At 45.2% G+C, this 14,114-nt stretch overlaps 4 non-coding genes across 4 annotated transcripts; all 4 read right to left on the reverse strand.

Annotated features, from left to right (window-relative positions):
* Positions 1 to 6,801: 6,801 nt before the first annotated feature.
* On the reverse strand, positions 6,802 to 6,873 carry trnap-ugg (transfer RNA proline (anticodon UGG)). The gene has a single exon. It is a non-coding gene; the product is annotated as a tRNA-Pro (tRNA).
* A 360-nt stretch (positions 6,874 to 7,233) lies between these two features.
* Positions 7,234 to 7,307, reverse strand: trnat-ugu (transfer RNA threonine (anticodon UGU)). The gene has a single exon. It is a non-coding gene; the product is annotated as a tRNA-Thr (tRNA).
* A 2,291-nt stretch (positions 7,308 to 9,598) lies between these two features.
* Positions 9,599 to 9,672, reverse strand: trnat-ugu (transfer RNA threonine (anticodon UGU)). Its single transcript has one exon. It is a non-coding gene; the product is annotated as a tRNA-Thr (tRNA).
* Positions 9,673 to 10,290: 618 nt separating this feature from the next.
* trnat-ugu (transfer RNA threonine (anticodon UGU)) lies at positions 10,291 to 10,364 on the reverse strand. Its single transcript has one exon. It is a non-coding gene; the product is annotated as a tRNA-Thr (tRNA).
* Positions 10,365 to 14,114: the final 3,750 nt, after the last annotated feature.

Here is a 14,114-nt window from a genome sequence, read left to right on the forward strand (position 1 = left end):
GTGGCCCTGCTTCATGGCTGTATGTGGCCCTGCGATGGACTGGCGGCCTGTCCAGGGTGTACCCCGCCTCTTGCCCATTGACCGCTGGGATAGGCTCCAGCCCCCCCGCGACCCGACTGACGGATTCAGCGGTATAGATAATGAATGGATGGATGATATAGATGAGAAGACATAGTTTATGTGTGTGAAAACAGCATTATGTTGGGAATAAAATAACTGCACAGTCAAATAGCCACTTAATATTTATGTTACAGTGTAAAACATGATCAAAATGAGACTCCATGCCGAGGTCCCACTGCTTTATCCACCATCAGTGGATCATTTTCACACTCACCAGGTTCCCAGGACTTGGCATGGGAATTGTTAGAAATTGACCAATTCCGGTTCCATTATCGATGTCGCTTATAGATTCTCATCCAGTTATATACAGTGCAAATATAGTACAAATGTCTTTGGCTGCAGAAACACTTTCATTTCAAGTATGCAGCAACATCTGATGTATTTTGGTCTCAGTCCTTTGGCTTTTCCTGCCTGGATGAAAGGGGGAGCTGCAGGTATGCGGGAGCCTCTGATCCTGAACGTCCCAGAGATAATCAGCTTCAATCCTTTCTCCTGGAGTTGTGTTTCCTGCAGCTGGAACTGTGTGTGTTTGTTTTCAGAGTCTCCAGCAGAGCCAGATGTCCTCTATTCTTCACTGAGGTAGTCCACCAGTCCAACCACTGATGTCCAGCTGCTGGGACCAGTTTGCTGCACCAAACCACCAGTTTAGCTTCATGAATGGATCAGAATCTGACAACAAGCCAAAGCTGTTTAATGTCCTCAGAGACTTTCCCGTTATTCATGTTGTATTAATGAGTTCTGGACTCAGCTGCTGTTATCTCAGCAGCACTCTGCTTTCTTTGAAGACGAGCCAGAGAAGAGCTCCTGCTTCGCCACCCAAGGACCCAGCAAAGGATTCAGCCACAGCAGCCACAGCAGCACCTCCAGCATCCCGAACACAGGATTTAGCAGCTCCACCATCGCCTTCACCACGGGCCTCACCACAGGCCTGGGACCCACCTGCTGCATCTACACCCTCCAGAGATGTTTCACCATCGTTCTCTTCTCCACCGTCACCCAGGAGATTTCCTGATCACCTTGAAAGCTTGGTGAAATCGGGGATTAAAATGGTTCCTCTCACGCCAAACATGGCAAGATCAAGAATTCTATCCTCAAAGAAGCATCGAGCCCCTCTCCCTCCCCAGCCTACTCCATCGACCAAAGCCCCCCCAGCTTGGCCCCCACCACCGGTGCCCACAGCTGTCATTTCCAACAGCGTCAATGCTGTTGTCTAGGACACTAAGGGCCTCTAAGGGCACATAACAAGGAAGCTAAAGAGCTCACTGCTGTCCTTGAAATGTTTGGTCTAACTCAGCATGTGACTGAGCCCACCCACAACAGAGGGCACACTCTAGATGTGCTCATTTCAAGGGGTGTTGTTATTTCAAACGTGAATGTCGTCGATGTTGCTTTATCTGATCATTTCTGTGTTTTCTTCGACCTATCTACTTTACCCAAAACACCAGCTGGGTCTGCAGTCGTTCGGGGAAGACTCATAAATGACAGAACAGGGACACAGTTTATGGAAATGATTAGGTTTGAGAACACCCTGTGTTCTGATGTTGATGATCTGTTGAACTCTTACACATCAAGTCTCTTAAATGTTTTGGATACCATTGCTCCTGTCAAGGTTAGAATGGTTAAAAGTAGGTAAAGGGCGCCATGGAGGAAAGAAGAGTCGGTCAGGGCACAGAAAAGGGAGTGCGGAGATGGCGCAAGTCAAAGCTCCAGGTTCATTATGAGACTTACAAAGAAAAGCTATGTGTGTTCAACCAGACTTTGCGTAGAACAAGGGAGAGTTGTTTTTCTGAAATCATCAAAAACTGCAGTAACAACTCTCGTGTCCTGTTTGCTACAGTAAACAGATTAACAAACCCTCCAGTTTCACTGCCTTTAGAACTCATTTCTACATCCAAGTGTAATGAGTTTGCATCATTCTTTAATGACAAAGTTCAAGGCATTAAAAATGCAATAATTTCCACAACACAAATAACTACTCTGCAGCCAGCTGGACACCTAGAGCTGACACATTTCACACCTGTTACTGACAAAACAGTCGAAGAGACCATCTGCAGTCTGAGTTCATCAACGTGCTGCCTTGATGAGTTGCCCATTAGATTCCTAAAGTCTGTGCTGAGCAGTTTGTTACCACAACTCGCTCATCTAGTCAACATCTCACTCCAGACTGGAACATTTCCAAAGGCCTTAAAAACTGCTGTCATTAAGCCTCTTCTAAAGAAGAGCAATCTTGATGCCACAGTACTGAACAACTACCGGCCCATATCAAACCTGCCATTCTTAGGCAAAGTCCTAGAAAAAGTTGTATACCAACAGCTTAGTGACTTTCTCCTGTCTAACAATGCTTTTGATACTTTCCAATCAGGCTTTAGGCCCCACCACAGCACTGAGACAGCTCTGATCAAGGTGACAAATGACATCCGCCTGAACACAGATGCAAGTAGAGTCACAGTCTTAGTTCTGCTGGACCTGAGTGCTGCCTATGACACAGTTGACCATGCGATCTTATTACAGAGGTTAGAAGACTGGGTGGGAATCTCTGGTCGTGCTTTAAACTGGTTCAAGTCCTATCTGGAGGACAGGAAATATTTTGTTGAAATTGGTAACTGTGTCTCAGACCAAATGGCTATGACCTGTGGGGTTCCCCAGGGGTCAATCCTGGGACCCGTATTGTTCAATCTGTACATGCTTCCACTAGGCCAGCTAATACGCAGCTATAATGTGTCCTACCACAATTATGCAGATGACACTCAGATCTACGTGTCACTGACGGCAGGAGAACACGGGCCTGTAGATACACTGTGTCGCTGCATCGAACAGATCAGTGTGTGGATGCAAAACAATTTCCTCCAGCTAAACTCAGACAAAACTGAAATCATTGTCTGTGGCCCACAGAAACAAAGAGAAAGTGTTATCAGTCACCTTGAGACTCTCTCTCTAAAACCTAACTATCAAGTTAGAAATCTCGGGGTAATACTGGACTCAGACCTGAACTTTAACAGCCACATTAAATCTGTAACATCAGCAGCTTTTTACCATCTAAAAAACATTGCCAGAATCAAAGGAATAGTGTCTAAACCAGACTTAGAGAGACTGATCCATGCGTTTGTCTCCAGCAGGTTAGACTGCTGTAACGGCCTGCTCACTGGGCTCTCTAAACGGGCTGTAAGACAGCTGCAGTACATCCAGAACGCTGCTGCTCGAGTCCTGACTAGAACTAGGAAATACGACCATATTAGTCCAGTGCTCAGGTCTCTGCACTGGCTTCCTGTCGCTCAGAGAATAGACTTTAAAACAGCTCTGTTTGTGTACAAGTCTCTTCATGGTCAAGCGCCAAAGTACATCTCTGACATGTTAGAGCCATATGAACCAACTCGGGCTCTGAGAACCTCAGGGAGGGGTCTCCTGCTGGTGCCCAGAGTCAGGACTAAACAAGGTGAGGCTGTGTTTCAGTTTTATGCTCCTAACATCTGGAACAGTCTTCCAGAAGATGTGAGACAGGCCTCAACTCTGACAATGTTTAAATCCAGGCTGAAAACAGTTCTATTTAGCTGTGCATATGACACCTGAAAGTATTTTATCTGCACTCTTCACTTTTTAATTAATGATTATTTTAATGGGTTTTAAATTTCTTTTTTTTATTCCTTTTTAATGGTTTTATTGCCTTCTTGTGATTTTATGTAGCTGTAAAGCACTTAGAATTGCCCTGTGTATGAATTGTGCTCTAGAAATAAAATTGCCTTGCCTTCTGATGAAGCCTCATCGAACAGCAGAAGGTCCAGATGCATCTCAGGGAATTTCTGCAAAAATGCCATTTCATGCATGTTAAACTGTTATTTTTATAGATGCAACCAAAGAAATGGGAACAGATGAGAAATTCTTCCCATCCCTGAATTTTATCTTGAGGAGCTACTGATGATGCAGCCCTTTTGGCCACCTGGTACCTGCTTCAGGTCAACCTCCTGAACAACCCAACACAAAAGGCCTTTTCTTCTTGAATTTTTCCCTACAAGCAGGTCCTATGCTACTGTCCTGATAGGCAATGATGACCTTCTGGCCACACCTCTGCAATTGAGGCTGAGAGGCTCCTTTCAGTTTCCATGACCCAACCTCAATGGTAATGTATACATTTAATAAAAATACTCAGCTTTGTGTTTCAGATGTCATGAACAGGGTCCTCCACTAGATGTTTGCCCCCACCACCTGATCCAATTTACTTCCAGGTAGTGAGTAAGTGACAACATTGAGCCTATAAATTTTGTTTACAAGCCACTTCACTAAAGGTAGCTGCCACATCTTTTGATTTGTGTAGCACAAGCTTCATTACAAGTATTCAGAGTACAAGACCTTTGCAACCACAGACGATATTATGAAGCCATCCTCGGTCATGGACTTGCAGAAACTGTCCAGGTTTCACATGGCCCCAGCATCTGATGGGTCTGCCCTTACCCAGAGCTGTAGGGTGAGGACTGCTACAGAGTGGAAAGGTTTCCCCCTCAGCACAATATGCAGCAGTGGAATCTTCTGATAGAGCTCAAGGCCACACCTTTACCCACTGCTGTCAGAGCTGCAGTTGGCTTTTCAGCCATTTTTAGTTGGGAATACATTCCAAGCTGAAGCTGTCAAGACCTTCACGAGCTCACCTTTGAGCAGATACCGTCCTTAAGTTAATGCCAACACCTTATTTATAGGATTAAGTCATGTCAACTTGTCAGGCCCTCAACTATCCCCTCCAACCCACAACTGGATGACCCAGAGACAGCTAGGAGCCATTTGATGGTGCAACAAGGTATTCAAGTTAAAGCCATTTATTCAAGCGGTAGCAGCAGCGATGCCTCTAGAATATGCAGATCTGCAAGACAAAGAAAGTCAGTCACCTACCAGCAGCTACAGAGAGCACACATGCAGAGTAAAATGAGCCTCACCAGAAAGATCCTCAGAAGCCGCTCTGAACTTGAACCTTGTGCTGAGATGTTTTGCCGTGGTCTGGCTCAGATTCTGTTGGGGTGTAGCGGAACTGGCTGAACAGCACACGCTTCTTGTTGTAGCGGGACCGAGATTTGTAAGCGTAGACTTGATCCTCGTCGGCCACAGCAGTGAAGACTGGCTCATCCTCGCCGCTGGTGTCAGATGAAAGGCTCCAGCTCCCATCTTCAAACTGGTAATTGCTGCCAGGAGCTCCAGACTGACCTCCCTGAGCACCATGCTGCTGTGCTCCAGAACCACTGGTTCCAGTTTGTTTCTGATACGTTGGCTTAGATTGATCTTGCCCATAAACTGAATACATGGGTGAGGAAACAGAGAATTAAGATCAGCCTTCCATTTACACCCCGAGTCAATTTAAACTGCTTTTAGTTGCTGAGCTTTGATTGGGATCAGCTTACCGCTTTGTGCAGGAATGCAGGCGATGCTTCCAATCAGCACACAAGAAATCCACAAAACCCTGCAGAAACAGGGACATCATATGAAGTTCTGAGTACATTTAGAGACCAGTGGGGGTCCAACCACCACCTCCCCTTAACATGCCCAGTCCTGTTGAGCTTAACTGCATATTCATAGTGTAATGCTGCGACCAAATGAGGTTCTGCTTGCCTCAGACATTTAAGGCAGGAGAGGTTCAGTGCCCCCACTTAGAAGCACTGGGATAGACTAGAAGTTACTCACCTCATTCTGCTGCAATATAATTAAAGCTTGCCTGGGACCTGCTCCTGCCAAACTGCACTAACACAAAGTTCAGAGCCCTGTGACACTAACCTGAAGCTGCAGGAGCTGCTTTCATATGATCCTCAGTGCAGAGGGAACTGATTGCTCAGCGGTAACAGCTGCTGCTGAAAGGTGCGAGGCTGCAGTTAACTGGCAACAATGGACTAACATAGTTGTCCACGAGTTGACACGTAGTCTTAGGCCACATTTACACATAGCCGGGTATTTAGAGAAACAAATATTCCCCCCCCCTCCGTTTTCCAAAATAACATCGTGCACACAACATCGTTTTCAAAAAACTTGTCATTTACATCAACCCGCATAAATACGCCGTCAAGCGCCATAATAACTATGCCAAACCTATTGGTGGCAGTGTAGGGAAAGGAATAAAGCCATGCAAGCCAATCAAAATCCTCAGAATCAAGGACTTTCCTCATGTGAAGGAGGAGATAACGCGAGCAAATATCACAACAAAACTGGAGGCAATAAGAGGGAAATATAGACAGTCAGTGCATACTGGACGCAGGAGCGGCCACGGAAGAGTGGTGCTCCTCTATTTTGAACTGTGCGAGCAGGTTTGGGGTGGCAAATATAATAAGGCCAGAATCGTTTGCACAAACGTAAAAATTAGTAGAACTTTAACATCATCCATGATAATCCTGATCAGTAGCCAAACAAACTGTAAACATAAGGCGCTCGCATGACGTTAAGCATTTTCTGGCGCATAATGTGACATTTAAGAACCTAAAACGCCGTTTCTCCCAGTTGAAGACGGCAACACATAACCGGCGTTATCAGAAATCTCCACTTTGGCCGGAGGTTTTAGAAATAATCGTTTTCTGTGATAAAAACGGGGTTTTGGTGTAAATGAGAGGCAAAACCGCAGGAAAATATCTGCATTTTCCTATCGTGTAAACGGGGCCTTAGGTCATGCATAGATTTCAAAGCAAAGCAGAGATACAAGGCCAATAAACCAGGGAAGGGCTCGTCCGGGATTTGAACCCGGGACCTCTCGCACCCAAAGCGAGAATCATACCCCTAGACCAACGAGCCAGGGTTTGCAACTTTAGGCGTCACACGAGCGCCGCGGGCCACAGATAGCAAAACGATACCCTCGGAAGGTACGTTCGATCATCGAATAGAAACATCCTACAACTTTCAGTTCAGCGCACTCATTGTCAGTGTTGCTTCCATCTTTTTTATTTCATAAACAAGGTCCAGAGACTCTCTCAAAACTAACTGTGATTTCTAAAAACGTTTTCATCAAGTCTGACCAAAGAACAGACTCACAATAACCATGATGCTCATTGAAAGGTCCATCATTTGATGAAGAGCAACAATGCAAAGCATTGAGTAGAACCCTGCTAACAACCAGTTTCTTATACTAAGTCATAGCACACTATGATGGACTTGAGGCACTGCAGGGATTTGAACCCAGGATCTTCTATTTACAAGACAGGCACTTTGACCAACTAAGCCACAGCACCACATGGTTCATAAAACTGATGAAGGAATAAAGAGCAGGAACTGCATCCACCTCAGGAAGTGGTTTTTGTGATTTATTTCCGAAATTCATGTGATATCTGCATAAAACAGGGCATGATATTATTCAAATAATCTGCAAATGTGAAAACATTCAATTAAGTCCCAGTTCAATCTTCTGTACTTCAAGAATAACTAAAGCCATTAGATGAAGTGCCCCCAAGTACAGACTGTTTTGGAAGTCCAGGGGCCTCATGTACAAAGACTTGCGTGGATTTCCTACTGAAACTTGGCGTACGCTCAAACCCAAATGACGTCCAACGTCGGATGTACGAATCTGTGCGCGCGCATGTATCCGAGCACATATCGTTTGTACGTCCCAATCAACGTGGAATTGAGCGCACATGTCGGAGCAGCCGACTCCTCCCTGTCCACGCCCCTACTTAAATACGCAAATCCTATTTAAATGAGCCCTGCACCTGCGATTCCCCTCTGTGTACGGTTAGAAAATAAAGAAAAAAGACTGAATAAGACGGGAAAAAAGAAGAATTTCACGGAAAGCGATATGTCGGTGCTACTTTCTGAAGTGGAGGCCCAAAAAAATTTGTTCTTTGACACGGTGTCCTCCGGCATAAGCATCAAACTAAGAGGAGTGGGTGGGAGAGCGTGAGGCTGTCAATGCTGTGGGGTCTGAGAAGCCTCACAAGCAGAGGTGAAGAAGAAGTGGTCCAACATTAAGGTGGATGTGAAGCAGACTGGCTGCCCACTGCCGCAGTATGGCCAAAACAGGCGGGTGGGGGGGTGACCGACTCTGTTTGAATAGAGAGTCGGCGCAACAATGGGTGACACTGCTCTCTCTTGGGGTGGTGGGAGCTCATGTGGGGGACTGATTACCCCCAAGCTAAATACTGATGTTTTTGTGTAACTCACAACAACGTGTTGATACAGTAACGTGCAGAAGTGCGCCGGGGAAAAGGTGAGGCTGATTAAGACCTTTCACACTTTACGCACAGGGTTATTAACATTTGCCCACAGAGACGATCAGGGGCTTGTTAGAAAGATCTTAAACTGGAGTTTAACCAGCAAAAAACAGCAACAAACTAACTTTAACCACCGACTGATGCTGTGAAGACGGGATAGAAACTGGGGGCGCACATACTCAATGCGCGTCACGGGGAATAATATTAGGACAAAACAAGAATAAAGTTACTCACCAAGAAGCCAGCCATCACGCACAGTGCCAGCTTGTAGTCTGTTCCCAACGATGCTGTTACTCAGAATGTATGAATCGTGCGTTGAACCAGGCCACCTCGCCACACTTTTGGTTAATTGCATTTACGCATCACATATGATCTGTACATCGATCGAATGAAAATGTTTCCTGTTAACATACAAATTCATCATGTGATGGCGCTTTTATAACAATGTGTGCGCAGTCGATAGCTCCGATTACAAAACCGGCTCTCGCTTCAAATTGAGCTTTAATGTTGGCCTGTTGGGAACTTGATATACGTGGCTGAGATGCAGATAATTCTGTCCCACACGGCTGGCATGGCTCGGCTCAGGGTAGACTGGCACAGTCCCAATCGGTTGGCCAGCTCCCTCTGGAATGCCCCGGTTGCTATAGGAACCCCAGTGTGCACATCACCTCTGGAATGCTCCGGTTGGAACCCCAGTGTGCACATCACCTGTGAGCACAGGCAGCGCATGCCTCCTCGCTGTGTTGCGCTCCAACGCCGGCCTCAGCTCTGCGCACAGTTCCAGGAGGATTTCCCTCAAAACAGCTAATGTGTCGCCATTATATGCCAGCTAATCCTCTCTGTTGTAGTGAACACACGCTCTCTTTGAATTGCACCATTTGCAAAGTCTTCTAATACTTTTCAAGCAGCCATTGTTTTTAATGGTATGCATTGCACCACTTTGCGCTGCTTTTATATCCACTCGTGTAAATGGAGACACATGGGTGTGTTAATTGTTGATCAGTATTAATTGTTCATCCATCTCAAATGTGCACATCACTGTCTGAGGACAAATTGTTTTCACATTTATTTATTATAACAGTTTCCCAACATCACCTTAGGTGTCGCCAAAGAATCATCAGCTGCAGAAACGTGCGTATGCCAGCCCTGAAGCTGCCGTGAGGCACCGCACATTTCCACGGTCTTTTCGTTCTTGATACATCTGATCGTTGACGTGAAAAGGTGCGAACGCACCCTTTGTACATGAGGCCCCAGCACTCCTGAAGCACTGCCGTAAACAGTTATGGCACCATGTTGATGTAAATAGTAACACCTTAAGGCACTGCTGGGATTTGAACCCAGGATCTCCTGTTTACAAGACAGGCACTTTGACCAACTAAGCCACAGCACCACATGGTTCCAAAAACTGATGAAAGAATAAAGAGGAGGAACTGCATCCACCTCAGGAAGTGGTTTTTGTGATTCTGTACCTCAAGAATAGTTAAAGCCATGAGTAGAAGTGCCTCCAATTGGTTCAACACTTCATCATATTTTGCAGATATTGTTGGGTTTTCAACTCAGATCCTGGTGTTCATGAGGAAGGCACTTTCACCAGTTACAGCCTGATCTCATGAAGCGGTGTACTCATTACACGCCAAGTCATTGACCCTGTTTTTACAAGGTTTTTTATGCTTTTGTGTATTATTTTACACTTCATATTTTGAGGAAATGACGTCCTGCCCTCAGCTTTTACTCTAACTCTGACTATTTCACGGTTTGTACGTTCATTTTGATGTTATGTAGTGTGACAGGAGGAGAACCTCCACCGTACTGTACCCTAACCAATTGACTTGTTATGTGAACGGAGTAAAATTACACTCCGAAAGCATAAAATAGGCATAAATGACACTTTAAAAGCTGTGGGCTATTTATATGCACTTTTATTAAGTGGACCAGTGAGAAGCATTTAGTAGAACCCTGATAATAAGCTGTTTTATATGCTAAGTCATAGCACGCTCTGAAGGACCACAGGCACTGCTGGGATTTGAACCCACGATCTCCTGTTTACAAGACAGGCACTTTGACCAACTAAGCCACAGCACCACATGGTTCATAACACTGATGAAAGAATAAAGAGCAGGAACTGGATCCACGTGGTTTTTGTGATTTATTTCTGAAATTCATGTGATCTCTGCATAAAACAGGGCATGATGTTATTCACATTATCTCTATATGTGAAAACATCGGATTAAGTCTCAGTTTAATCTTCTGTACCTCAAGAATATTTAAAGCCATGAGATGAAGTGCCTCCAAGTACAGACTGTTTTGGAAGTCCAGCACTCCTGAAGCACTGCTGTAAACAGTTATGACACCATGTTGATGTAAATAATAACATCTTAAGGCGACAGCAGCGCGAGGTCCCGCTGTTGAGAAAACACTTCTTTTCTGTCCATGAGCGAAGTGGTGAACCCATCCACGCAGTGAACATGTGGAAGCCTGCCGGGGGACCGAGGCTCGCCTTCAGCTCAGCGGGACCTCGCGCTGCTGTCGCCGCGGTCACCTGTCGGCTGGTGGCCGGGATGCTCTGCTCACTGGCGGACACCAGAAGGAGCTGCCGGCTGCAGGGGGCGCGGATGTTTTCTCAACTTATTTCAGGCGGCTGGCCCGGGAGAGGAGAGCGGTGAGCAGCTCACACAGGCTGACCTGTTCGTGGCTGTGAAAACCACCGGGAGGTATCAGCGGCAGAGACTGGAGCTGCTGCTGGACACCTGGGTCTCCAGAAACGCACCACAGGTGAGTCAGGCTGGAGACTGCAGAAGCTCTGCACTGAAAACAAATGAACCCTTAATTCACAGCTTATTTGCATAAAAGTGACAGAGCCCTTTAAACGGCTCAATTTGGGAGAGACTGAAACTTGCAAGAATAGAGCTGGTGAAATCTCTTTATGTGAGAGTGATTTTGTGCAAAGAACTTCATGGACATGTTTTGTATAGCCCATAGACCAATTCTAACTTGTTTAAAGAGGTAAAATATGTCTCCTTTAACAAAGCAAACTTTGAATATTTGGCACTGAAAATGCTCCTATCTGTGTATTTAAACAGCGTGTTTCAATGTGATAGAAGATGATTCCCATGAGAAGAGAACTGCTTTTCTACATGACTGAGAACAGGCTAATGTGTCTACATCTGAAATAAAACTGTAGAAAAAGGGGACACCTGATAGAGGACATTTAGAGGCATTCCTTTTTAAATGTTTGGTGAGCTGATCTGTCAGTGTTAAAGAAGCAGAAATGAGAAACTCCTCTGAAGCTGATCAGAAATTGAAGTTTTACGGAGCACCAAAGAAAAATGTTTCATTGATATCAAACGTCAAACTTGATCAGTCAGTCATATTTTGTCAAAATGTTTCATCACTGATCAGCCTTTAACGTTTAAAAGATGCTTTATTTCGTTCTTCGACAGCAAATTAGCTCGCTGATGACGTCAGGATCAAAAAGCCCAAAACCTGCTTGAATGAGAGCAGCTGTCGCCGGGAGCGGGGGGGCGCGCCTGTAATCCAAGCTACCGGGAGGCTGAGGCTGGTGGATCGCTTGAACTCAGGAGTTCTGAGCTGCAGAGGACTATGTCCATCGGGTGTCCGCACTAAGTTGGGTATGGATATGGTGCGCCTGGGGTAGCCCGGGAACACCAGGTTGTCTAAGGAGGGGTGCAACGGCCCAGGTGGGAAACGGAGCAGGGCAAAGCCCCCTTGCCGCTCAGTAGTGGGATCGTGCATGTGAGTAGATGCTGTAGTGCAGCCTGAGTAATACAGCAGGACTCAGTCTTTTTACACTCTTTCTGCTCTTCCACACACACAACACACTGCACGCGCGCTACAACGACACGCTTTGACATCTTTTAGCAGCTTCCTCGCTGCTTCTCTGGCTTCTCTTTCCCTTACAAAGCACAGCTGTTTCATGCTCCTGCAGTATGGGATCAAATAAGGGTCAGAAAGATTTTGCACTTGTACAATGATGTGTGCCTCCCCTGGAGGCGTGGGTTCAAATCCCACTTCTGACATTGCAGACTTCTCCTGGAGAACTATTTTCACTGGCAAGGCAACCCAAGTTTACTCCTTGCTTAGCAATACCATGCCGTATTGCTATTTTGGCACTGCATCATCTAGTTTAAAGATTATTACGGCCGCTTTACCTCCAAAGAGTTCTCGCTTCCAAATGCTATGCCGACTATTTGTTTGCCTCAGGAGCCCTGTAAAACAACAGCCAAGGGACTTGTTGCATGAGAATCTTCTGACCACAGCTCAACTAGCTGTGTTGTCACAACCTTCTACAGTGCTTTGGGCAGGACAGAATCATTAGCAAAAGGCACATTATTGATTATAAGGTTTTGGTTTGCACTCAACACCACAGTAAATGGGAAAGGGCTTTTGACCGAAGCAACCTGGCCTCATGTTAGGCTAATTGAAGGGGGCTATTGATATTTAGGCCGAAGATGGGTGAGAGTATCAAAACAATCATCACTTGGTGGCAGGCAGCTGATAAAAGACAGAGCTCTCCCCGTTAGGGAATCGATCCCCGATCTTCCACGTGTCAGGCAGAGTTACTGTCCATTATACTAACGAGGAACTTCTGTGTGGCAGATACAGTCATCACATGAAAAGATAACTATCGCCAAGGAGTGAAATAAGATTTTCGTGTCCCGTTTCAAGGTCTTGCTTGTTAGTATAAATTCAGATAAAGGAGAATTCCGCGTTGTGAACTGTATTTAATTCTGTTTTCTCTCCACAGCTTGAGAAACATGAAATAATAATTAAACAATTCAACACAACTTGAACTCAAACTTGTCATTATTGTACGGTTCATGCAAAGTGTTAGAAATGTGTTTTTTACATTTATATTTATAGTGGGGTGCCATGACCTAAACGTGTGGAAAGTTATAAATCATCTCTGTATATTTAGCCTTCTTACACTTGCTCTGACTTAAACTGCTACTGTGTCAATGCTAAATTATGAAAAGAAGTTCTAACTCAAAGGTCACAACAATAAGGATCAAAGGAAATATGGGTCCCTGTATAGGTCCCTCACTGTGTCAGGAGAAACTGAGTCCTTTCAGGCACTACAACCTGCAGGGAATCAAGGAGGAAAGACTTGAGCCTGAAAAGTTGTCCACAAGACAAAATGTATAAAATATGAAGTCTAAGCAATGAACCTGTATTTAATTTGGCCAAAGGTCATTTCTATCCGTGCCCTTGTTTTAGCATGTGCATGTGTATGTGCATGTGCATGTGCATGTGCATGTGCATGCCCTTGTTCCTGGATCAGGATATGGCGTGAGGAGGTACGGCCAGCATGCATAGCCTCTGTCCCCAAGCAGGACACCATTGAACTCTCCTGCAGAATAAGAGAAATGTTGGATGGATATACATGTGTTAAGACTTGGCAATTTGATGCAATATATGCCTTATAAGGCTATCTATAATAAAGTATGACGAGCACTTTAAATTCCTTAAGATGACCTCTCCACCTGACCTCTCATTACATCACCAAAATTCTGCCTATGCTACACCTTACTTCAAAAGTACACTCCTTCGGGTAAGTAAAATTCTTTCGCCTTGTGCAAACCTCTGTGCCAGTGAGGATGCTCGGAAGATCCTAGAATCATGAACTGCTCCCGGCCATTTAGCCTCAATGTTGGAAATGAAATGACCTCCATCACAGATCATCTGTTTGCACGGAGGATAGGAGTCAATGATGAGGTTCCACAGGGCATAAATGTAACATTGCTCAGCATTACTCAAAGGGGTTGATGTGGTGTTTTTCAAAAAGAGAATTCCAGTTCAGAGTCTATGGACAAT

This window comes from Odontesthes bonariensis, chromosome 2 (genome assembly GCF_027942865.1).
Source record: "Odontesthes bonariensis isolate fOdoBon6 chromosome 2, fOdoBon6.hap1, whole genome shotgun sequence".
NCBI classification, from domain to species: Eukaryota; Metazoa; Chordata; class Actinopteri; order Atheriniformes; family Atherinopsidae; genus Odontesthes; species Odontesthes bonariensis.